The following is a 23,664-nucleotide window of genomic DNA, read 5'->3' as shown; positions in this document are numbered from 1 at the left end:
GCGGCGTCGGCCTCGAAGCGCGGCCGAAGCGTGCGGCCCAAGAACCCCTGCCGTCTTAGGAGACGGTGAGTACAGGAACCGTAGGGTTTTGGCCCATGTGCCACTAAGTTCAGGCCTTGAAGTTTAGTGGTTTTTTTTTATCGCAGCCGCCCAAGAGACAACAGCCCGATGACGGCAGGAGGTTCCCAGATGGCAAGGAGGCCTTCTTTTGCGCCCGAGGAGGATTCGCAGCTTGGGCTTCAGAGAGATAAGTCGAGGGCTAAGACCCACAGAGGGGATGAAAGCGGGGTCTTGGGTCGGGACTCGCCAGGAGGGATTTTTGAGTCGGCTTTGGAGACGGGGATACACAAGAAGGGGCCCCTTAGTCCCCATAAAGGGACAGTCTCACTTTTGATCACAGTGCTGAGGTGCACAGGGCAGAGCAGTCCCGGTGGGTGTCGTGTCACTTGTCTATCGTGTGTTCTGTGTCTTTTGGGCATCTTGTGTCTTTTGCCTTAGCCCTTTGAGGTGCCTGCGGTCATTCTTGGTGAGAGTTTTCTCTCCTTGTTGCACCCCCTCGTTTGTCATATCCTGTGTCACGGCTGCCTGCACCTATTTGGCCCGGAGCTGCTCTGCACTGCTGCATAGACTGGTGTACAGGTGCAATAGGACAAAGCCCGGGGACTTGACATTTGTAATGTGGGGTGTAGTTTGGCCTCTCGGTGGTATTCCTGGTTGGGCACAGGATGGCTGGAGCTGTTAAGTTCTCATGCGACCCTTTGAACTTTTGTCATCGCTTTCTTTCAGAGGCAGATGGATTAACTCTGTGGCAGAGCGCCTCCATACCGGCTGAGGGGGTTCCTGCAGGAAGGTCAGTCGCTGTTTGTGTTTGCGGGGCAAGTGTGAATGGTGACTGTTACAGCCTAGTTCTCTGTTCTTATTTTTAGGAGGTAAAGCCAGATAGCAGCAGTCAATGTCAAGTGAGCGAGGTAAGCAGTGACGGGTGGAAATAAAAAGTTGTAATTGCTTGGGTGCCAAGTTCTGGTGAAGCTCTTAGCATCCATTGTCATTTGTGTGTTTTAGGCGGTCCACTCGTATTATGCCGCACCCCCTCACCGCCCAGCTGACATACCCGGCTCGCTGCCCTCGTGAGCCCTCCCCAAGCATCACTGGGACTCTGAGAAGAAGCCGTTACCCTTTCCATTTGAAGGTGCTCTCTGTGTTGCCTTTGGCAATGGCTGAGGAGGTGGAGTGAGTCAGGGAGGGAGGGTGTAGCGAGGGTCCACTCAAGTTTCTGCAATGCTACATCACCTTGTCTCCTCTTAACGCGGGTGTACCCTGCGACGGTGGCATCTGCCTCGAAGCGTGGCCGAAGCATGCGGCCTGAGAACCCCTGCCATCTTAGGAGAAGGTGAGTACAGGAACCGTAGGGTTTTGGCCCACGTGCCACTAAGTTCAGGCCTTGAAGTTTAGTGTTTTTTTTTTTTATCACAGCCGCCCAAGAGACAACAGCCCGATGATGGCAGGAGCTTCCCCGGCGGCGAGGAGGCCTTCTTTTGTGCCCGAGGAGGATTCGCAGCCTGGGCTTCTGAGAGATAAGTTGAGGGCTTGTGACCCACAGAGGGGGTGACGGCAGGGTGTTGAGCTGGGACTCGCCAGGAGGGATTTTTGAGTCAGATTTGGAGACGGGGATACCCAAGAAGGGGCCCCTTAGGCCAACATAAAGGGAAAACCTTGATTTTGCTCTCAATGCCCAGGTGTGCAGGGCAGAGCAGTCCTGGTACATGTCACGTGTCTATTGTGTGTTCTCTGTCTTTTGTGCATCTCGTGTCACAGGTGTTTTGTCTTAGCCCTCTGAGCTGCTCATTGCAAACGCTGGGCATTATTCTTAGCATCTCTGCTCTTGGTGTTCCTCAGTGTGGTGCTGATACCATTGATCCTTTGACTCTTGAGCTTGGAACTTCATTCAGAATTGCATCTCTTTAGCAATGTTGAGTCGGGTGTCTTTTCTGGTCTTGTTCTGAGCTGCATCGACAGCTGTGCGCCACAATGATCCGTTATAGGGGATGAGGATTTGTAAGAATGCGAAGACAGCTAGAGGATTCTGCCCGTACAATTCTCGGGCATCCATCTTTGCAGTTCTTGGATTAAGCCTTTCTGTTAGCGTCCTCTTCTGCCAGGGTTCTTGGAGCCTCGTTCGCTCACCATCGGTCTTGCCTAGGTCATCTAATTCCTCGTTCTCTTGGTCCTTGTGCTCATCTAGCCCAGAGTTTTCTCTCCTTGTTGCATCCCCTTGTTTGTCATCTTCTGTGTCACGGGTGCCTGAGTGGGTTTGGCCCAGAGCTGCTCTGCCCTGTTGCATACCCTGGCATATAGGTGTAATAGAACAAGGCCCAAGGCCTTTAAATCTGTAATGTAGGGTGTAGTTTGGCCTCTAGATGATATTCCAAGATTGACACAAGATGGCTGGAGCTGTTAAGTTCTCGTGCAGCCCTTTGACTTCTGTCATCACTTTCTTGCAGATGCAGAAGGATTAAATCCTTGGCAGAGCACCCCATACAGGGTGAGGGGGTTCCCGCATGAAGGTCGGTCACCGTTTGTGTTTGCAGAGTAAGTGTATATGGTGGCTGTGTTACAGCATTGTTCTTTGTCCTTGTTCTTAGGAGGAGATAAAGCCAGATCTCAGCAGTCAAGGTCAAGTGAACGAGGTAAGAAGTCACTGGTGGTAAGAACCACTTGTTATTCCTTGGGTGCCAAGTTCCGGTACAGCTCTAAGCATCCATTGTCATTTGTGTGTTTCAGGCGGTCCAATTGTAGTACACCAAAACCCCTCACCGACTGGCCGACGGATGTGTCTCACCGCCCTCGTGAGTCCTCTGCAAGTATCATGGGACTCTGCGATGAAGCCTTTACCTTTTCCATGTGAAGGTACTGTCCGGGTGGCCTTTGGCAACGGCCGAGGAGTTGCGGCAAGTCGGGGAGGGAGGGAGGGATGGAGGGAGGAGGAGCGATGGCCCACTCAAGTTTCAGTAATGCCACATCAGCTTGTCTCCACTCAACCCAGGTATACCCTGTGATGATGGTGTTGGCCTCGGAGCTTGGCTGAAGCGTGCGGCCCGAGGACTCTGGCCTTTTTAGGAGACAGTGAGTAGTGGAATTGTTGGGTTTTGGCCGGTGTGCCACTAAGCTCGTGTACTGATGTTCGGTTTTCTTTATTGTAGCTGACTGAGAGACAACAGCCTGGCTATTGCAGGAGCTTCCAGGATGGTGAGACGGTCTTTTTTCGTCCCACGTGGATTCACATCCCCAGACGTCCGAGAGATAAGTTGAGGGATATGACCCACGGAGAGAATGAAAGCGGCGTGTCGGGTCGGGGCTCTCTGGGAGGGAGTTTTGAGTCAGCTTTGGAGATGGGGATACCCAAGAAGGGGCGCCTTAGCTGGTATAATGGAAAAGTCTCACGTTTGATCACAATGCTGAGGTGCGCAGGGCAGAGCAGTCCCAGTGCATGTTGCGTCACTTGTCTATTGTGTACGCCGTGTCTTTTGGGTGTCTTGTGTCACAGGTCTTTTGCCTTAGCCCTTCGATGTGCTTGCAGTCATGCTTTCTGCCGAGAGTTCTCTCTCCTCTTGGCATCCTCTTGTTTGTCATCTCCTGTGTCACGGGTGCCTGAGTGGGTTTGGCCCACAGCTGCTCTGCCCTGCTGCATAGCCTGGCATATAGGTGTATTAGAACAAGGCCCAAGGCCTTTAAATCTGTAATGTAGGGTGTAGTTTGGCCTCTAGATGATATTCCTAGATTGACACAAGATGGCTGGAGCCGTTAAGTTCTCGTGCAGCCCTTTGACTTTTGTCGTCACTTTCTTGCAGATGCAGACGGATTAGAATCCGTGGCAGAGCGCCCCATACAGGGTGAGGGGGTTCCCGCATGAAGGTCGGTCACTGTTTGTGTTTGCAGAGCAAGTGTATATGGTGGCTGTGTTACAGCATTGTTCTTTGTCCTTGTTCTTAGGAGGAGATAAAGCCAGATCTCAGCAGTCAAGGTCAAGTGAACGAGGTAAGAAGTCCCTGGTGGTAAGAACCACTTGTTATTCCTTGGGTGCCAAGTTCCGGTACAGCTCTAAGCATCCGTTGTCATTTGTGTGTTTTAGATGGTCCGCTTGTAGTATGCCAAAACCCCTCGCCGCCGGCTGACAGACCTGGCTTACCGCCCTCGTGAGCCCCCCAGAAGTATTAAGGGACTCTGCGACGAAGCCTTTAGCTTTTCCATGTGAAGGTACCGTCCGGGAAGCCTTCGGCAACGGCCGAGGACTTGCAGTGAGTTGCGGAGGGAGGGAGGGAGGACCCCTCAAGTTTTGGCGATGCCGCATCACCTTGTCTCCTCTTAACCCAGGTATACCCTGCGAGGATGGCGATGGCGTTGGCCTCAGAGCTTGGCCAAAGTGTGCGGCCCGAGGACCGCGGCCTTCTTAGGAGACGGTGAGTGGCAGAACTGATGGGTTTTGGCGGAGGTGCCACTAAGTTCATGCACTGATGTTTTTTGCTTTTGTTTATTGTAGCTGACCAAGAGATAACCAGCCCAATGAAGACATGAGGTTCCCGCCTGGCGAGGTGGCCTTCTTTTGCACCCGAGGCAGACTGATATCCTCAGACATCCAGGAGATAAGTCGAGGCCTGCGACCCACAGAGGGGGTGAAAGCGGGGTGTCGAGTTGGGACTCACCGGGAGGTATTTTTGAGTCAGATTTGGAGGTGGGGATACCCAAGAAGGGGCCCCTTAGGCCCCATAAAGCAAAAGTCTTGGTTTTGATCACGGTGCCGAGGTGCGCAGGGCAGAGCGGTCCCGGTACATGTCACTAGTCTATTGTGCGTTCTCTGTCTTTTGTGCATCTTGTGTCGCAGGTCTTTTGCCTTAGCCCTTTGAGATGCTTATCGCAAACGCTGGGCATTATTCTTAGCATCTCTGTTCTTGGTGTTCCTCAGTGCGGTGCCGATACCATTGATCCTTTGACTCGTGAGCTTGGAGGTGCATCAGCATCACGTCTCTTTTCAGCGACATTGAGTCGGGTGTCTTTTCAGGTCTTGTTCTGAGCTGCATTGACAGCTGTGCACTGCAACGATCCATTATAGGGGATGAGGACTTGTAAGAATGCGAAGATAGCTAGAGGATTCCACCCGTCCAATTCTCGGGCATCTATCTTTGCAGTTCTTGGAATAAGTCCTTCTGTTATCATCCTCTTCTGCCAGGGTTCGTGCAGCCTCCTTGGCTCCCCGTCGGTCTCGCCTAGGTCATCTCATTCCTCATTTGCTCGGTCCTTGTGATCATCTAGCCCAGAGTTTTCTCTCCTTGTTGCATCCCCTTGTTTGTCATCTCCTGTGTCACGGGTGCCTGCGTGGGTTTGGCCTAGAGCTGCTCTGCCCTGTTGCATACCCTGGCATATAGGTGTAATAGAACAAAGCCCAAGGCCTTTAAATCTGTAATGTAGGGTGTAGTCTGGCCTCTAGATGATATTCCGAGATTGACACAAGATGGCTGGAGCTGTTAAGTTCTCGTGCAGCCCTTTGACTTCTGTCATCACTTTCTTGCAGATGCAGACGGATTAGAATCCATGGCAGAGCGCCCCATACAGGGTGAGGGGGTTCCCGCATGAAGGTCGGTCACTGTTTGTGTTTGCAGAGCAAGTGTATATGGTGGCTGTGTTACAGCATTGTTCTTTGTCCTTGTTCTTAGGAGGAGATAAAGCCAGATCTCAGCAGTCAAGGTCAAGTGAACGAGGTAAGAAGTCACTGGTGGTAAGAACCACTTGTTATTCCTTGGGTGTCAAGTTCCGGTTCAGCTCTAAGCATCCATTGTCATTTGTGTGTTTCAGGCGGTCCAATTGTAGTACACCAAAACCCCTCACCGACTGGCCGACGGATGTGTCTCACCGCCCTCGTGAGTCCTCTGCAAGTATCATGGGACTCTGCGATGAAGCCTTTACCTTTTCCATGTGAAGGTACTGTCCGGGTAGCCTTTGGCAACAGCCGAGGAGTTGCGGCAAGTCGGGGAGGGAGGGAGGGATGGAGGGAGGAGGAGCGAGGGCCCACTCAAGTTTCAGTAATGCCACATCAGCTCGTCTCCACTCAACCCAGGTATACCCTGTGGTGACGGCGTTGGCCTCGGAGCTTGGCCGAAGCGTGCGGCCCGAGGACCCTGGCCTTTTTAGGAGACAGGGAGTAGTGGAATTGTTGGGTTTTGGCCGGTGTGCCACTAAGCTCGTGTACTGATGTTCGGTTTTCTTTATTGTAGCTGACTGAGAGACAACAGCCTGGCAATGGCAGGAGCTTCTGGGACGGCGGGAGGCGGCCTTCTTTTGCTCCCCTGGAAGATTCACATCCCCAGACGTCCGAGAGATAAGCTGAGGGATATGACCCACGGAGGGAATGAAAGCGGCGTGTCGGGTCGGGGCTCTCTGGGAGGGAGTTTTGAGTCAGCTTTGGAGATGGGGATACCCAAGAAGGGGCACCTTAGCCCTCATAATGGAAAATTCTCACGTTTGATCACAATGCTGAGGTGCGCAGGGCAGAGCAGTCCCAGTGCATGTTGCGTCGCTTGTCTATTGTGTACGTCGTGTCTTTTGGGTGTCTTGTGTCACAGGTCTTTTGCCTTAGCCCTTCGATGTGCTTGCAGTCATGCTTTCTGCCGAGAGTTCTCTCTCCTCTTGGCATCCTCTTGTTTGTCATCTCCTGTGTCACGCGTGCCTGCATGGGTTTGGCCCAGAGCTGCTCTGCCCTGCTGCATACCCTGGCATATAGGTGTAATAGAACAAAGCCCAAGGCCTTTAAATCTGTAATGTAGGGTGTAGTTTGGCCTCTAGATGATATTCCAAGATTGACACAAGATGGCTGGAGCTGTTAAGTTCTCGTGCAGCCCTTTGACTTCTGTCATCGCTTTCTTGCCGATGCAGACGGATTAGAATCCGTGGCAGAGCACCCCATACCGGGTGAGGGGGTTCCCGCAGGAAGGTCGGTCACCGTTTGTGTTTGCAGAGCAAGTGTATATGGTGGCTGTGTTACAGCATTGTTCTTTGTCCTTGTTCTTAGGAGGAGATAAAGCCAGATCTCAGCAGTCAAGGTCAAGTGAACGAGGTAAGAAGTCCCTGGTGGTAAGAACCACTTGTTATTCCTTGGGTGCCAAGTTCTGGTACAGCTCTAAGCATCCGTTGTCATTTGTGTGTTTTAGATGGTCCGCTTGTAGTACGCCAAAACCCCTCGCTGCCGGCCGACAGACCTGGCTTGCCGCCCTCGTGAGCCCTCCAGAAGTATTAAGGGACTCTGCGACGAAGCCTTTAGCTTTTCCATGTGACGGTACCATCCGGGAAGCCTTCGGCAACGGCCGAGGACTTGCAGTGAGTTGCGGAGGGAGGGAGGAGCGAGGGCTCCCTCAAGTTTTGGCGATGCCGCATCACCTTGTCTCCTCTTAACCCAGGTATACCCTGCGAGGATGGCGATGGCGTTGGCCTCGGAGCTTGGCCAAAGCGTGCGGCCCGAGGACCACGGCCTTCTTAGGAGACGGTGAGTGGCAGAATTGACGGGTTTTGGCGGAGGTGCCACTAAGGTCATGCACTGATGTTCGTTTGCTTTTGTTTATTGTAGCTGACCAAGAGATAACCAGCCCGATGAAGACATGAGGTTCCCGCCTGGCGAGGTGGCCTTCTTTTGCACCCGAGGCAGACTGATATCCTCAGACATCCAGGAGATAAGTCGAGGCCTGCGACCCACAGAGGGGGTGAAAGCGGGGTGTCGAGTTGGGACTCACCGGGAGGTATTTTTGAGTCAGATTTGGAGGTGGGGATACCCAAGAAGGGGCCCCTTAGGCCCCATAAAGCAAAAGTCTTGGTTTTGATCACGGTGCCGAGGTGCGCAGGGCAGAGCGGTCCCGGTACATGTCACTAGTCTATTGTGCGTTCTCTGTCTTTTGTGCATCTTGTGTCGCAGGTCTTTTGCCTTAGCCCTTTGAGATGCTTATCGCAAACGCTGGGCATTATTCTTAGCATCTGTGTTCTTGGTGTTCCTCAGTGCGGTGCCGATACCATTGATCCTTTGACTCGTGAGCTTGGAGGTGCATCAGCACCACGTCTCTCTTCAGCGACATTGAGTCGGGTGTCTTTTCAGGTCTTGTTCTGAGCTGCATTGACAGCTGTGCACTGCAACGATCCATTATAGGGGATGAGGACTTGTAAGAATGTGAAGATAGCTAGAGGATTCCACCCGTCCAATTCTCGGGCATCCGTCTTTGCAGTTCTTGGAATAAGTCCTTCTGTTATCATCCTCTTCTGCCAGGGTTCGTGCAGCCTCCTTGGCTCCCCGTCGGTCTCATTCCTCATTTGCTCGGTCCTTGTGATCATCTAGCCCAGAGTTTTCTCTCCTTGTTGCATCCCCTTGTTTGTCATCTCCTGTGTCACGGGTGCCTGAGTGGGTTTGGCCCACAGCTGCTCTGCCCTGCTGCATACTCTGGCGTATGGGTGTACCAGGACAAGGCCTGGGGGCTTGTAATTTGTGATGTAGGCTGTAGTTTGGCCTCTAGATGGTATTCCTAGATTGAGACAGGATGGCTCGAGCTATGAAGTTCTCCTGCAGCCCTTTGACTTTTGTCATCACTTTCTTTCAGATGCAGAGGGATTATGACTGTGGCAGAGCGCCCTGTACCTGGAGAGGGGGTTCCTGCAGGAAGGTCAGTCACTGTTTGTCTTTGCAGGGCGAGCATAAATCGTGGCTATGTTACAGCATTGTTCCTTGTCTTTGTTTTTAGGAAGTAAAGCTGGATATTGATGTTTAAGGTCGATGGAGCGAGGTAAACGGCGACTGGTGGACAGAAGGTGTTGGTATTGCTCCAGTATCAATGTCTGCTTCAGCTCTAAGCATCCACTGTTGTTTGTTCCTCTTCAGCGGTCCACTCGCAAGATGTCCTGGCCCAGAATGCCAGGGGCCAGGTGGGTGCAAGCTTAAGGTATTGGTGTGGCACACTTCAGTCGGAGTGGGGCGGTTGTTATTTCAGTCTCTCAGCCTGTTTTTTTGCTTCGTTTCTTTGCAGGTGCTGCCACCGCCCTAGGCGTGCCAAGGAACAGAGGCGAGCAGGCCACTCGGCATTTAGGCGGGGCGACTAATAAGAGAGCGGTACGCGGCGGCGTGTCAAGCGTGTACCTTTTCACTTTGCGGGTATCGTCCAGGCCACCTCCAGAGTCGGATGAAGATTTGAGGTGTGCCGGGGCAGCAGTGTGGAGGAGCCCTGGGGATTAATCTTCTGGAGGGCGATAGTCATGTTTTCTGTTTTGTTGTCTTAGGTAAGATGAGCTGGTGTGGAGCTCAAGTTTGGAAACGGCCGGTAAGTGATTAGCCTCGGCAGTTAAGAGGGAGGGGGGTGTTGCGGAAGGGGTCACTTCTGGGACATCTCATCGCAGTCTGAAGTTTCTTTTTGAATTTTCGCAGCCTCCAAAGCGGACTACAGGGAATGTACCGATGTCCACACCGCCCACGTGTTCTTTTCTGTCGAGCACAGGTTTTTTCCGCTCATCTCTGAAAGCTAAGTGTTGGGACCCATGGTCTGGAGAAGGGAAAAGCCTTTGGAATCACAGGAGGCAATTTGAAGTTAGCTTAGAGGAGAGGGCTGTAGCGGGCGGAGCCCCTTGGAAGTTAAGGGAGAAGGTTTCTCCTCAGCATCACCCCACCCTTTGCCGGGCACAGCAGTTCCATACCCACGTTTTTGTGAGCTTTGTGTCATCTGCCCTCTTTGAGTCTCGATGTCATCGCGGGTCTTTTCACCCGAGGAGCTCGCCTTTGGGTCCGGAGCCGTCACCCGGCAGTCATCACCTCTTTCTCTAGGCCTACTGAGCTTCTTGAGCATCCTCTTAACAGCTTTGGCACTAACTTCTTGTAAGGAGTTGTTTCACCATCAAGTGCTATTGCCGTAGAGCCTCTTTTCCTTTGGCATCGTCGCTTTCTGGGTCATCTTGCAGCAGGAATCTTGGGTCCATCAGGTGAAACTGCTGGGCAGTTTTAACTTCTCTCTGTGTTACGTAGTTTGTGTCTATGTTGTGTAGTTTGTGTCCATCCTCTTCCGTGTCATAGGGCTTTGTTATGTCTCAATGCTTTATCGGCAGCGGGGGGGGGGGGTCTCTGCTAACCTACTTTTCCAGATCGGGCTTATTCCAGCATCTTTACTTTTTTACTTTTTGAGAACAGAGGAAGTACAGGAGATGTTCTCATCTATCTTCCGTCTCACTTTCGGTAGTGCCTTCTGTTCATGTCCTATTCCCTTGCACTTCTTTACGGAGCGTATTAGACCCTCCTCAGGTGACCACGGTAGTTCTGTAGATTCTGTCGCCTTAAAGCGTATCGGGCTCAAGAATTAATCTTCCGGAGAGTTATCTCAAGCCCTCTCATCATCTTTGCTTATGTTCGGCACACCGCCTTGTCCATGAGCTATTTACGGTTGGAGCTGCCCTGCCCCGGCAAGGTCACAGTTAAGAAGAGCAGTTACAAAACTTAAAGGTTCTTATCTTTTCTATGGGATTTTGGGTAGAAAATTTATGGGCCTGGCACGGGGATAACTCCTAGCCTTCGGCCCCTCACCGACCGCCTCACCTTGTCTCGCAGGTCCCCGAGGTGGCTTCGGATCTGTGCCGTCACGGACGCTACTGATTTTTTTTCGAGGAGCAGCAGCTGGAAGATGTGCTGAAGCATCTTCATCAGTAGAGCGTTTTGAGGAAGGGCTGCAGTCAGTGCGTAAGCTGAAGAGTGTGAGAGTGTGTGACTGTCTGTGTCTGTCTGCGAGAGCTTGTCTGCCTGTGAGAGCGTGTGTGTTGACCGGTTCTAATGTCACGTGTGTAATTTTTGCCTTTCAGGTTTTTCAACACTAAATTTTTAAATTCAGAATTAAAAAAATCCCAGCCGGGTTGGGTTTTTTTTCCCCCCCCCAGCTGGGTTTTTTTTCCCTTGGTCTTGGCCGGCCTGCGAGGCGACATTCATCGCCAAGGTTTGGGTGGGGACCCTGCCGGTGCCAGGGTTTTGTCAGGCAGGACAATTTGGAGGTTCCCGGGAACCAAATTCCCGTGGCGTGCCGAGAGTTAGCGGAGGGCTTGAGATGAGAGCGAGGGCGGGTTTGTGTGGAAGCTAAAGGAGGTGCGGGTGGTGGATGAGTGTTACGTTCTCCACGTTGCTGTTGTTTTGGGTTTCCTATAACAATAAAAGAAAATGTAATAAATGCCCCAGAAATAGAAAAATTTTTATTGTATTGATATGTATTTGGCTTGCATTGCCCTGTATTGTTCTGTATTTGTGTTTGCCACTGCATTTCCATGTATTGCTCTGTATGTAAATTGGACTTTTACTAGCGTGCATACGGATTGTATTCGTACTTGCGTTTGTATATGTTATTTCCACATGTTTTGATGAAGTGTAAGTAAAAAAAATTCATTCAACACAGATGACGAAATATACCCTATTCCTCTCACTCCCCACCTTTTGGTTCCTGTCTTTCTTTGGTTTAGTAATTTTTTCGCTGTGTTTCTTGCTTTGCTACTCATCTTGGCTTTACTTTTCAGTCTATTCCTCACTTTACTTTTTCTGACTTTCTTTCTGTCTCTGTTTCTAACTCTCTTGCTCTTTCTCAGTTTCTCTATGTCTCTCTCTAGCTCTATTTTTCCTCAGCTCTATTTCTCTTTTAAACTTGCTTTCTTTTTTTCTGAAACCCTATTTTTCTCTATTCCTTTTTCCCTCTAAATCTATTTTTTTCTCTATTTCTTTTTGTTTTCTCTCACTTAAACTTTCTTTCTGACTTTCTAGTGACTTTCTAGCTTTCTTCCTAAATATCTCTCTAACTTTCAAAAGGTCTTTCTACCTTTGTTCGTTTCTAACTTTCTACCTTTCTACCTTTGTTTGCTTCCACCCTTCTTTCTAAATTTGTTTCTTTCTGCCTTTCTAACTTTGCTTCTATCGTTCTTTGTTTCTAAATGTCTATGTTTTTAACTGCTTTTGTTTCCATCAAACTTTCCAGCTTTCTAACTTTGTCTCGTTCTAAATTTCTACCTTTCTAACTTTCTTTGTTTCTAACTTTGTACCTTTTGAAGTTTCTACATTTCTAATTTTGTTTCTCACTTTCTACCTTTCTAATTTTATTTTGTTATAACTTGGTTTGTTTCTACCTTTCTAAATTTTTGTTTCTAGCTTTACTTTTTTCTCACTTTCTACCTTTCTGCCTTTCAAAATATCTACCTTGCTAACTTTCTACATTTCTAACTTTGTTCTTTTCTAACGTTGTTTATTTCTAACTATATACCTTTCTAAATTTGTTTCTAACCATATTCATTTCTAACTGGTTTTGGTTCTAAATTATTTCCTTTCTAATTTTATTTCTTGATAAATTGGTTTGTTTCTAACTTTCTATCTTTCTAAATTTTTTTTGTTTCTAACTTGATTTGTTTCTCACTTTCTACCTGTATGCCTTCCTAAATATCTGCCTTTCTAACTTTGTTTGTTTCTCACTTTCTTCTTTTCTATCCTGATTTGTTTCTAACTTTCTACCTTTTTAATTTTCTACCTTTCTACCTTTGTTCTAACTTTGTTTGTTTCTACTTTTCCACCTTTCTAAATTTGTTCTGTTCTAACTTTGTCTCTAATTTTCTACCTTTCTAAACTTGTTTCTTTCTAACTTTCTGCCTTTCTAACTCGGTTGGTTTCTAACTTTGCACCTTTCTAAGTTTGTTTGTAACTTTTTATCTTTCTAACTTTGTTAGCTTCTTTCTACGTTTCTAACTTTGTTTCTTCCTTTCTAGCTTTCTACCTTTACCTTTCAAAATCTCTACCTTTCTAAATTAGTTTATTTCTTATTTCTTTTTTTCTAAGTTTGTTTGTTTCTGCCTCTAATTTTCTGCCCTTCTAACTTTTTACCTTTCTTTCTACCTTTCTAACTTTGTTCCTTTCTAACTAACTTTGGTGGTTTATACCTTTGTTTCTTTTTACCTTTCTACCTTTCTTCTTTTCTAATATTTTGTTTCTATTTTTATACCTTTCTAACTTTGTTCTTTTCTTACTCTGGTTTCTAACTTTCTACCTCTGTAAGTATAAATTTGTTTGTAACTTTGTTTCTTACCTTCTGCCTTTCTAACTTTGTTTCTTTCTAACTTTTTACTTCTCTTTCTACATTGTAAACCTTATTTCTAATTTTATACCTGTTGGGGTTTTAGTTTAGTCTTAGGTTTTCCTGTTAAAGGAATTTTCTCCCATATGCATGTTGCTAGGGGACAAATAGCTGTACTTAAGAAAGACAAAAAGGGGAGTGGGGCGAGCCTGGCTACTCCTTTGTCTACACCTGGGTGTGGGGTGAGTTCGCTCTGAGCGTCCGGAGAGAGAAGCTGCAGAGAAAGGAGCTGCTGCTGCTTTCTTTCTGGCCGTTCTTTCTTCCTGCTGGAAACAACGCCAGGACTCCAAAAGCCGCTTTCCCTGCCCTGCTGGAGACCGAGCTGTGGCTGCCCTGCTCCGCTGCTGCTTCAAGCTTTTGCTACGCTGTAGCCCTGCTCGCCCTGCCTGCCTGGGCCTCCGTGGGTTTTTCCCATCTGGATACATCTCGTCTGCCACCCGGGATTTGCGTTCGTCCCTGCCGCTCCAGCCTGCTGCTCCAGCCTGCCGTTCCAGCCTGCTGTTCCTGAGAGCCTGGGATCAGCTGCCCAGGGGTTTGTGAAGCCTTTGTTCCATCCCTTCCCTGGATCCCAGGGCAGCGGTGCCGCATGTTTCCCGAGCTCGCTCCGGAGCGCCCCCTGCAGCCGCGGGGGAACCATCGCACCTGCCCTGCTCACCGGGAGCCGCCAGCGCCCCTGCCGGCTGCGAGCAGAACTGCACCCGAGGGGAAAGGGCCTGACAGCCAAGAAGGCTGGCACTGGGTTTGTGATTGTTTGCTGTTACTGCCATAGTTGTTGTTGTTTTGTTTGACTCGTTATATACGTATATATATATAGTAAAGAACTGTTATTCCTATTTCCCACATCTTTGCCTACAGGCCCTTGATTTCAAAATATAATAACTTGGAGGGAAAAGGGGTTATATCTGCCACTTCAACGGGGGCCTCTGCCTTCCTTAGCAGACACCTGTCTTTCAAAACCGAGACAATACCCTTCTAACCTTCATTGTTTCTAACTTTCTACCTTTCTAGCTTCCTACTTTTCTAACTTTGTGCCCTCCAAACCTTTTACTACTCTAATTTTCTACATTTCTGACTTTATTTCTAGATTTCTGCCTTTCTAACTTTCTACCTTAGTTGTTTCTAACTTTTTTTGGTTCTTATTTGTAGTTTTCTTAAGTTTTCTGGTTCTTACTCTGTACCTTTCTAAACTTACTTATTTCTTCTTTTCTTCCTTTCTAACTTTATTAGTTTGTGTCTTTCTGCCCTTCCAACTTTGTTTTTATTTTTCATCTTTCCTTGTTTTTTTTCTCCATTTCTAACTTTTTTCTTTCTAACTGTGTTTGTTTCTTGTTTTCTACTTTTCTCACTTTGTTGTTTTCTAATTTTCTTTGTTTCTACCTCTCTATGCTTCTAACCTTGTTTCTATCTTACTAATTTTCTAATTGACTACGTGTGCCGGTTTGGCCAAATTTAGAAATATCTCCTCTGAGAGAAGGCAGGCTGCAAACCACCCCTCCCCCACCAGGTTTGGGGGAAAAAAAAATTTCCTCAAAGGAAAGCGAAAGAGATAAAAACGTTTTATTTAACAAACACACAGAAAGAGGATAACGATGCTAAATAATAACACCTCTCTCTCTGCCGAGAGAAACCTGGGAAAATTTCAGAGTCCTGCTGTAGATCTCTCTCTCCTCGGAGCTGGGACGGGGCATTGGGCCCACCTCCAGGGCCAAGGCCTCAGTGGAAATTCCTCCCGATGTATTCTGATGTTGAGCAGTCCAGCAGAGGAAAAAAAAATATCAAAGTCCCAGGAAAACAAAAATTCGGCTGTCCGTCTCTCTCTGGAGAAAGAAAAAGGAGCTGAAAAACAGGCCGAAAGCAAGCAGGGTGCTTTCCCCACTCTCGCTCTGCTGCCGCAGCTGACCAAAAAGTCTCTACCTCTGTGTGACCTTGAACAAGCTGCAAACTCCTTTGAAGAAGTTTTGCTCAGGTTTCAGCCCCCCTTACCCCCCCCCCCCCCCCCAGCTCAGTTTAATGGCACAGAAAGGCACAAAATTATTTCTGGGCATGGGGCAGCGATAGGGGATACACATCACAAAGTGAGACACTATGTTTTGAACTTCCTACCTCTCTAACTTTGGTTTTAACTTTCTACCTCTCAAACTTTTTTCTCTTCTAAATCGGTTTGTTTCTAACTTCCTACCTTTCTTACTTTCTACATTTCAAACTTTACACGTTTCTAACTTTCTATTTCTTAACAGAAAGTCAAAACGCAGGAAAAGTGCCAGAACCGCAAACAGGCCCGGGTACAGCACGGCCTTTGCGGGTCACTGTCACACCGTTCTCTACTTTCTCTGCCCCTTCTCTATGACCTTTTTCCTTCAATTTTCTCTTCTAGCCCCCTAGTTCTGTCTAAAACAATGCATCTAAACAATAATAGAGATAACAATACATCAAGTTCAGATAAAGGCACTGAAGTCAGTAGTTCTGATGTTACGACCTTCTCACAGATAACACAAGTTTCCAAAGAACTCTCTCGGAACAGGTAAAGAAGAGAAAGCGCACAGACTTTCAATGCAGTACTCTAAAACCGACGAGAGATTTAGTCTCTGTCGGAGCGAAAGCTCCTCTGGACTCGGGCCCAGAGGGAAGCCAAAGCACAGGGATCGAATTAAAACCTTTGGACAGGCTGAGATACATGAAGCCACACCAAAGTGAAATAGAAAGATAGATTTTTAACTTCAGTAGAAATATATGCTAAGTGCCTTAAACATTAAAAAGCCATAGCAGAGACCTTAAACACAGTTCTTGCCGCAGCAGCGTTACCTTTTCACAGAATTCTTTACTTTAGACAAAATATAGATAGAATTACACCGTTCATATTTTTTAGATAGAGCGTTCACATAAACAATAAGAGCCGATAGAAACTGCATACGCAAATCTGTGTAATACCTAGGTAGTACTTGTGTAAGGCTTACCGCTGTTAGAATTAGGCCAGGATAGGTTAAGAAAAACTAGAATCGTGTATTAATCTTATCGGTCAGTTAAGAAATATAATCCACACTTCTGTAAGAAAAAAAATAGAGCGTATAGTACATTGTATAGAGGGTATCATGTATAGTGTGTATAGTATATAAAGCATATAGAGTATACGGAGCATATAGAACATATAGAAGAGGCTGTTTTTGCCCGCTGTTGCTGCTGCTGCTTGGCTTTATCACGTAACCCCCTTTGAACTCTGCCTTCAGGAAAACTATGAGACTATGAAATAAAGAACTTAGCAGAACAGCAGCCTCCTCTGCTCCGTTACCCTGGTCCGGGAAGGACGGTTACCCCGTCAAAAGCTCAAGTCTCGTATATCAAATCTCAAAAGTTACATGCATACTTATGGAATGCTTTATAGTTTAAAAAAATATTTCAAAATCAACCCAAATGATGCCATGAACATTTTTTCGCCTTTTCTTTTTGTCTCGGTTTTGAAAGACAGGTGTCTGCTAAGGAAGGCAGAGGCCCCCCTTGAAGTGGCAGATATAACCCCTTTTCCCTCCAAGTTATTATATTTTGAAATCAAGGGCCTGTAGGCAAAGATGTGGGAAATAGGAATAACAGTTCTTTACTATATATATATACGTATATAACCAGTCAAACAAAACAACAACAACTATGGCAGTAACAGCAATCACAAACCCAGTGCCAGCCTTCTTGGCTGTCAGTCCCTTTTCCCCTCGGGTGCAGTTCCGCTCGCAGCCGGCAGGGGCGCTGGCGGCTCCCGGTGAGCAGGGCAGGTGCGATGGTTCCCCCGCGGCTGCAGGGGGCGCTCCGGGGCGAGCTCGGGAAACCCGCGGCACCGGTGCCCTGGGATCCCGGGGAAGGATGGAACAAAGGCTTCACAAACCCCTGGGCAGCTGATCCCAGGCTCTCAGGAACAGCAGGCTGGAACGGCAGGCTGGAGCAGCAGGCTGGAGCAGCAGGGACGAACGCAAATCCCGGGTGGCAGACGAGATGTATCCAGATGGGAAAAACCCACGGAGGCCCAGGCAGGCAGGGCGAGCAGGGCTACAGCGTAGCGAAAGCTCGAAACAGCAGCGGGGCAGGACAGCCACAGCTCGGTCTCCAGCAGGGCAGGGAAAAGCGGCTTTTGGGGTCCCGGCGTTGCTTCCAGCAGGAAGAAAGAACGGCCAAAAAAGAAAGCAGCAGCAGCTCCTTTCTCTGCAGCTTCTCTCTCCGGACGCTCAGAGCGAACTGACCCCACACCCAGGTGTAGACAAAAGAGTAGCCAGGCCCGCCCCACTCCCCTTTTTGTCTTTCTTAAGTACAGCTATTTGTCCCCTAGCAACATGCATATGGGAGAAAATTCCTTTAACAGGAAAACCTAAGACTAAACTAAAACCCCAACACTTTTATACCCCTGTTATACCTTTTTACAGCTTCTGTATTCCTAGTGCTTTTTGCCGACATTCTTGGACTTGTTTGTTAAGCTAAGAGACTAAACATTTTAGAAGCTTCGTAGCTAGGGATCAGCGTGCCGCAGACCCCAAGGTCCTCTCCAGAACATATTCTGTAAACCAAGATAGACCCATCCAGGGGAAGGTTCCTTGGGGAGGGGGGGCTCACTCGAGCCTCTCATTGGGGAATCTTTGATGGATATGTTAATTAGTAAAGCCTATAATGTTATACCCAATGCTGGGGGGGGAGACGGGGAAGACAGACACAGGAAAAGACTCGGCGGGGTGCATCTCGATGCATATGACCTGGACGCGTACACCTAAGGATCCTTAAAAATAAATACCAAGGTAAAATCCCTTTTCCCCTTCTAACCGCGTATGCCTCTTGATTTTAAGACCAGGAAAAGGCATCACTCACCGTTTACCTGCACCTGGCATCAACTATCTATTATCTATGGAAAGGAAAGCCCGGTGCCGCAGCGTGTCAGGTGCAGACAACGAGCCGTCCAGGGAAGGAGCAGCAAATCCTTTCTGCATCTGCCCTCACACTCGGATCGGCAACAACCCCAGGTGTGAGCCCTGAGAATGATGAGGGGGCAGAGCAGCCCCAGGTGTGAGCTGCGACGGTGAGGAGAGGGTGGCTCTAAACGGGGGCCGTTTTAGGAGGGGTTTCCTCAGCTCACTTTTGCAGGGCTATGTCGGAGGAGAGGGGCTTACGGTGAGCTCCTGGGGGGGTCTCTCACGAAAGGACGGTGAGAGCATCTCACAGGGTCTGGGGGAGCATTCGGATGCAGTTAGATGCGGAGCATTGCCAAAGGAGGTGCCAGGCAGCTGCAGCTAAGCAGGTGAGCCAGTGCGTGGGTTTGAGGGGGGGGGGGGGGGGGTTCTTTCTCTTTTTCCCTTCTGATTTCATCTTGTCAGTCCCTCCCCCCGTGCCCTCAAAAAAAATGGGGATTACGAGAACAAAAGGAGTTTAAATGGAGGGAAGAAACTCCTCCTTCATTATTGTCTGTGTTTGAACGAGGGGATCCCCCTTCCATTTTAAATGGAAGGGGAAAGCACGGATGTGGTGGGGAAGATGAAACAGGAAAGCCTTGGAAATATGATTGCCTGACAAAAGATTTTGGGAATATGAAAACTACAGGCAACATCGAAATGAAAGCCACTTTTGAAATACCAGGTCTTAGTTACTGAACAACTAGAAAACAATGGTATGGCCGACTGAAGTAATCCCCTCTTGATGGAACAATACCCTCTGCTTGCAAACAGGTCCAAGGGTCAGAGCAGACCCTACTAGCTCAGCAGAAGGGGTCCAAAGAGTAGTTTTTAGAAGTTAAGATGTAACACTCTATGGTAATATAAGAACTCTTATAGGCTGTATGTAAATGCTATAGGATTTGTATCTTGTATTAGATTGGTTAGTGACAATTAGAATATTCAGTGCAGAAGATGATTTATTGTATTGTAACCAGGACTTCAGACATTCTCATTCTCATTCTCATTCTCATTCTCTCTTCTATTCATTCCTCTCTTCCACTTCTACTCTTGCTCCTACTCTCTCTCTCTCTCTCTCTCACCCATTCACTCTCTTGCTCTCTTGGGCCTGCTCAGAGCTGAGTCTACCAGCTCTGAGCAGTGCCCCAATATCCACGCCCTTTACAATAAACCGACTGTGTCCCAAGACCTGCCTATAGAGATCTCTCGTCTCCATCCGTCACCGTCTACGTCCGGCCGTCCCGACAGGACCCCAGAACCCCCGAAACCTACAGTCTGGCGCCCACCGTGATTGCCGAACCCACACCCAGCACCTGCAGTCTGGCGCACAACGTGATTGAACGCCCGGTTCAGCTTTCTCCATCTGTAGGACTTTTCTCCATGGACGGTAACTAAAAGACCAGTTATAGCCACCTAGAACTTGTCGTGAGCACGGCATACCGATGCTGCGCATCGTAATAGCTGGAGCTCTGTAATTCTGCTGAGGCAGCCTTCGAGCACGGGGTTTACCTGGAGCTCTTGGAGGCAATTGCCTGGCAGTCCTCGAGCACGGGCCGCCACTGCTGCGCAGCGGCCCCCTGGAGCTCTTTGAGGAGGTCTGCCGTATCACCCCTCGAGCACGGACACGCTGCTAAGCAGTACTGACCGGAGCTCTGCGGAGGGAAATCTGCCGCACGCCCCGAGCACAGGCGAGTAGTGCTGAGCACCGCCCGCACTGGAGCTCAGTGCGGACCCACCCGTGAGGTCCTGAGCACGGAAAGCCGTTGCCAAGCGATGCCTGAAACCGGAGCTCTGGGAAAGGACCGAAAAGCGGCGTCCTGAGTGCTGAGTGGAGTGCCTGGCCAGCCCCGCACGACAGACATCTGAGTAAGGACGCTGCTCCTGCGACATCACCTAAGTGAGTATCATACTGGTCTAAAAAATGGGACAAACCCACTCTGCCCATGACAGAGATCTCTATAAGCAACTTAAGCATTTACTTATAAGCTCTGGTCCAAGTCAGTTGCCTAAACACGAGCTAAAAAATCTTTTAGAATGGACCCGACTTAATTTCCCAAATGCTGACCGTTCAGCCGTCTTTACAAGAGACTTTTGGGACACAGTTGGAGTTAAGCTCTTTAATAATATCTCCTACCGGGATATGGCAGCCGCACAGCTGCTCCCAGCTTGCAGAGCGCTGGTAGAGCTGTTTGCCGCGGTGGCGCCGCCCGCAGCAGTCACCCCGCCGAGCCCAGCTCCGGCTGCTAGTCCGCCCCTTGCCGTCGCGAGCCCGCAGCGGAGCACAGCCCCCGCCCCTCCGCCGGACCCCGCGGCTCCGATACCCGTGGTCCGGCTGACGCGCGCCGCCCCGCCCCCCGCGCTCGCGGCCCCTGCACCCCTTACCCCGGCCCCAGCCACCCCACCGGACCCTACGGCCCCTCCCGCCCCTCCCACCATCCCGTTCCTCCCCGCTGCCCCATCCCCCGTGGCCCCCGCTGCCCCATCCCCCGCGGCCCCCGCTGCCCCATCCCCTGCGGCCCCCGCCTTCAGTGCCAGCGTCTCCGCGACGCCGCCCCTTGCCCCTGCCCCTCCGTGCCCCCCCCCCCGGTTCCGTCACCGCGGCTCCACCCCCCCCGCTGCCGTCATTGCTACCCCACCCCCCGCTGCTGACATCATGATGGCCCCGCCCCCCGGCGGTACCCCCGGCGGGGACAGCGCCTACCCCCCTGCTACCTACGGGTGTTACCCCTCCCCCAGCCGCGCCGGTTATGGCCATGGCTGCCATTATAACCGGCCCCCCCCAAAGCAAGCGGCGACCCTTCTTCCAGCCCCCCAGGTCCCCCCCCCCCCCCCACGGCGCCGATGATAGCCATTGTTCCATCCGCGTCCGCCGCTGCTGCGTCTTCACAGTCCCCTGCCGCTCCCGAAACACCGGTGCCTACAGCGCCGGTCACGGCCGCGCTGCTGTCTCCGGCACCCCCTGTGCACGTTACCGCAGGAACCCTACCCCCCCCCACCTTGCCATTCAAGTGCACACAGCACGCCCCGAGCGGTCCCCCGGCCCCTCGCCACAGCAGCCGCCTGTGTCTACTCCCGTCTCTGCTGCCGTTTCTGTGCGGTTCCCCGATCCCCGCACACCATCGCTTGCGCTGGGAGCACCCCAGCTCCGCGAGCCACTTGATGCCGGTGCCGCGCTGCCTGCATGGAGGTCTGCAGTCTCCTCCGTTCCTGCCGCTGCTCCAGCCCCGCCTCCCGGCACCGCCGCCCCGCCACCACCCACCCCAGCCCAGCCTACAAGCTTCCAGCAGCAGCACGCCGCGATCCAGCCACCAGCCCTCCTGCCTCCCGCGACCGCAGCCCCAGCCCCTGGTTCTGCAGTCCTGCCATCTCCCGCTTTGCCCGAACCGCCCGCCACACGGACTGCTGCCCTTACAGCCTACCGCGCGGACCTGATGACGCAACACGCGCATGCGCCATTGCTGCAACTCCCGGACCAGTGGTATCAGTCCGCTCAGACTTCTCCAACCTCAGCACCGCTCCCGGGACCAGCCGCGCATCCTCCCGCGATTCCGCCGCGCAGCTCCACCCCGCCTCCTCGCCCGCCGCCACCGAGATCGGCTGCACCACTCCCGAATTCTGCCGTGCCATCATCACCCCCGCCGGGTCCCATCCCCGCGCCGCAGCCGCCCCCGCCGGGGTCCCCCGACACCGTGCAGCCGTATCCCTCTGCGCAGCGCAGCCTTGCCTCAGAAGCCACGAGCAAGGGGGGAACCGAGAGCAATAATGCAGCTCCAGTGGCAGGGGAGATGGAGAGCCCCTCTGCCGGAGCTGATGCTTTAAATCTAACACAAGTAAACTCTGAAAAGCAGCCAGATTTGTTTGCAATAAGCCCCAGAGTCCCGCCGGCAAGCGGCGGGGATATTGCAACCCAGAAAGAGAAAACGAGTTCTGAAAGTTTGTCAGCGCTACCTTCTGAATCAAAAAATCCTCCAAAGTGCTCAGATTATTCTAAATTAACAGATTGCCATGAAATAAGACCCCAAATCTATAAAGATGAAAGTCTTAGCCTATTAACTAAGCCTGTGATAGCTAGCCAACAGCCTGACAGTCCTAAAATGTGGGCTCCCATCTCCACTCTCCAAATTAAAGAACTAAAAAGTGCTGTAAGATACAGTGGCATTTGCTCACCGTATCTTAAACAACTGCCAAAAAGTACCCTAAAAGGAACACATCAAACTTTAAAACGCATTTTAAATCAACAGAAAAGGGGAAAAGCCCAGGCTACACCTCAAAGAAGATTGAATAAAGCCTTGTATGTTTTTAATTTCTTGAACAGCTCTGCAGAAGAGCCTGAACCCCCCATCTATAGACATTTCCTAAACAACAAAAAAGCAAAACTGAAAGAGCACCCTCCAGTTTTAATTAAGAATTTAGCATCAGGAAAAATAGAAAGACCTTATGATCTTATAATGTGGGGAAAGGGATTTGCATGTCTCTCCACAGGTGAAGGAACCAAGTGGATTCCAGCAAAGAACGTGTAGCTGTACCACGCATCAAAGCCCACTGTCTGTTCCACTTCAGGCAGTGACCTCGCGAGTAGAAGCCGAGAAGCCGGCACTGAAATGTGAACTCGGCAGAATCACCAGAAGAAAGCGATCTGCCAAAAACAGCTCAAGAAAATAATGGAGCTTTCTCATCTGCGCGCGTGCATGTTGCTTTTATTCTTATGTTTTAGTTTTTATAGTGAAGCTTTACCTGTAAATCAACCAAAGACAAATGTCTGGGTTGCTTTAGCCAAATCTGCAGGCTCCGATACCATCTGTCTATCTAACACAAGCCCTGACAAACCTTTTTCAACCTGTTTAGTTGGAATGCCTTTTCCAGAAGGTTTTGGTAATGTTATTCTTGATAAGTATTAGCCATGTGATAATCATCACATTTCTCCGACTTCCAGCCATAGACACCAAACTTACATTGATTATCTTTTATTAGTACATGGGCATGGCTGTGAAGATTTTGAAGGATTATGCTGTATGAATTTATCCGATCATTCTGTTTCCATTCACAAACAGTTACAAAACCTAAGGGACCTAGCTAACCAAATTACAACAGATAACCCGTCTTGGCTAGACAGTTTGTTTGATGGTTGGAGCTTTGCACCCTGGCTAAGGGAACTCTGTAAAATAGGCTTGATTATTCTAGTAGTAATAATTATAGTTTTAGTAGCAGTACCTTGTATACTTCAGTGTGTGCAAAAAATGACGAGTAAGACTATGTCTAATATCTTAATTGTCCATCGAAAAGGGGGAGATGTTGGGGAAGATGAAACAGGAAAGCCTTGGAAATATGATTGCCTGACAAAAGATTTTGGGAATATGAAAACTACAGGCAACATCGAAATGAAAGCCACTTTTGAAATACCAAGTCTTAGTTACTGAACAACTAGAAAACAATGATATGGCCAACTGAAGTAATCCCCTCTTGATGGAACAATACCCTCTGCTTGCAAACAGGTCCAAGGGTCAGAGCAGACCCTACTAGCTCAGCAGAAGGGGTCCAAAGAGTAGTTTTTAGAAGTTAAGATGTAACACTCTATGGTAATATAAGAACTCTTA

General features: G+C 49.6%; 4 long non-coding RNA genes across 7 annotated transcripts; all 4 read left to right on the top strand.

Moving 5' to 3' along the window:
• Positions 1-775: 775 nt before the first annotated feature.
• LOC125320524 lies at positions 776-21,362 on the top strand. The gene is made up of 4 exons (XR_007201153.1): positions 776-850; positions 1,897-1,900; positions 19,469-19,472; positions 21,348-21,362. It is a non-coding gene; the product is annotated as an uncharacterized LOC125320524 (long non-coding RNA).
• Positions 2,648-7,777, top strand: LOC125320521. 2 transcript variants are annotated; one of them, XR_007201147.1, is made up of 4 exons: positions 2,648-2,687; positions 4,130-4,295; positions 4,372-4,457; positions 7,613-7,777. It is a non-coding gene; the product is annotated as an uncharacterized LOC125320521 (long non-coding RNA). The 2 variants fall into 2 exon arrangements; XR_007201148.1 differs by lacking the exon at positions 7,613-7,777 and adding an exon at positions 4,538-4,594.
• LOC125320523 lies at positions 2,874-3,234 on the top strand. Its single transcript, XR_007201152.1, has 3 exons — positions 2,874-2,907; positions 3,044-3,123; positions 3,201-3,234. It is a non-coding gene; the product is annotated as an uncharacterized LOC125320523 (long non-coding RNA).
• Positions 8,273-10,836, top strand: LOC125320522. Of its 3 annotated transcripts, none has more exons than XR_007201150.1 (7): positions 8,273-8,300; positions 8,628-8,690; positions 8,769-8,810; positions 8,906-8,949; positions 9,051-9,216; positions 9,301-9,341; positions 9,446-10,106. It is a non-coding gene; the product is annotated as an uncharacterized LOC125320522 (long non-coding RNA). The 3 variants fall into 3 exon arrangements; XR_007201151.1 differs by lacking the exon at positions 8,273-8,300 and adding an exon at positions 10,613-10,836 and having other exon boundaries at positions 8,589-8,690; positions 9,446-9,515; XR_007201149.1 differs by lacking the exon at positions 8,273-8,300 and having other exon boundaries at positions 8,589-8,690.
• Positions 21,363-23,664: the final 2,302 nt, after the last annotated feature.

This window comes from Corvus hawaiiensis, chromosome Z (assembly GCF_020740725.1).
Source record: "Corvus hawaiiensis isolate bCorHaw1 chromosome Z, bCorHaw1.pri.cur, whole genome shotgun sequence".
NCBI classification, from domain to species: Eukaryota; Metazoa; Chordata; class Aves; order Passeriformes; family Corvidae; genus Corvus; species Corvus hawaiiensis.
The sequence above is the reverse complement of the archived record's forward strand: the minus strand, read 5'-3'. Positions and strand labels throughout refer to the sequence as shown.